This window comes from Cyprinodon variegatus, unplaced genomic scaffold (genome assembly GCF_000732505.1).
Source record: "Cyprinodon variegatus isolate N-32 unplaced genomic scaffold, C_variegatus-1.0 Scaffold1636, whole genome shotgun sequence".
NCBI classification, from domain to species: domain Eukaryota; kingdom Metazoa; phylum Chordata; class Actinopteri; order Cyprinodontiformes; family Cyprinodontidae; genus Cyprinodon; species Cyprinodon variegatus.
In genome coordinates this window covers 35,195-36,317 of record NW_015152089.1, presented here as the reverse complement: position 1 = coordinate 36,317, position 1,123 = coordinate 35,195, and positions in this window count along the sequence as shown.

Genomic DNA, 1,123 nt, shown 5'->3' with positions numbered 1-1,123 from the left:
CTGCAAGAATTCTTATCTGAATGAAGGTTATTTAAAATAATATAGAGTTAATATTTTTTACTTTGGGTAGTGGAAAATGGTCAATTGGTGCTCATCTCAAATTACGTCTTGTCCTCTTTTTACTCAGTCCGTGAGACCTGACCATGCAAAGGAAGAAAACTAATATTCCACTTCTTAGTTGCGTCCCCTGGTGGAGAAGATAACTGCAATGTGACAACTTACCCGTGTGACAACTAGCCCCGGTCTCCCTACTTGTGGAAGTAAACCAGGTATGGGGGTACGAAAAATAATATTCTATTTCATAATAACTTTTTTTTTTTATTGGTTGAGAAGCAAATAGCTTTAATATTTTGTTTTTTCTTTTTCAATGGAAAAGTCTGGTCAGCAGGAATAATCAATGGATCATTATTTATACCTAAAACTAAATGCGTGATTTACTGAATTTAGCTAGAAAAATGATAATGATCATTTTCGTCTGGGAGCGGCCATTTTTGCCCAAATAATAATACAGAGTTCGCTGACGGAAGGCTGGAATAACCCGTACATGCACACTTAATCATTCCTCACCTACACTAGACATGGATATACTTTAGTATGTTCTGCTGTTAAATGAATCTTATCGGGCTACCTTGAGTTTCACACCTCCCCCCCCCCACGCTCTCTCCATTCTTCTCCTGGTTGCAACCTTTACTCACTGCAGCAGCAACATCCTCCTATTTTGAGAAGTTTTTTTCCATTCTTCCAGCAGCTCTTCTTTCCTTTTTCTTTTCTGGAATCTGCTTAAGTTCCTCTTTTTGGTATCCATCGTCGCTAACACATTGTGCGTAACGGTTATGGTTTAAATCTACGCTCTGGATTACCCATGATTCCAAGTCGTGTTGTAAAAAATGAAATACGCAAATACATTGTTCTTTTAAAGTCTTTATTGCGATTTGAAACATATTACATGACTGTATTTTTTACCAACCATCTAATGAACTATACGCAGTTATTAACATAGTAATAAAAAGTACCACTTGTCATGGTGGGATTAAGGGACCTAACCACTTGCAGAACACACTCAGACACGGAAGAAAAGTTCAACAGTTTATTGGTTACACAATGGATAATAAAGACTGATTCT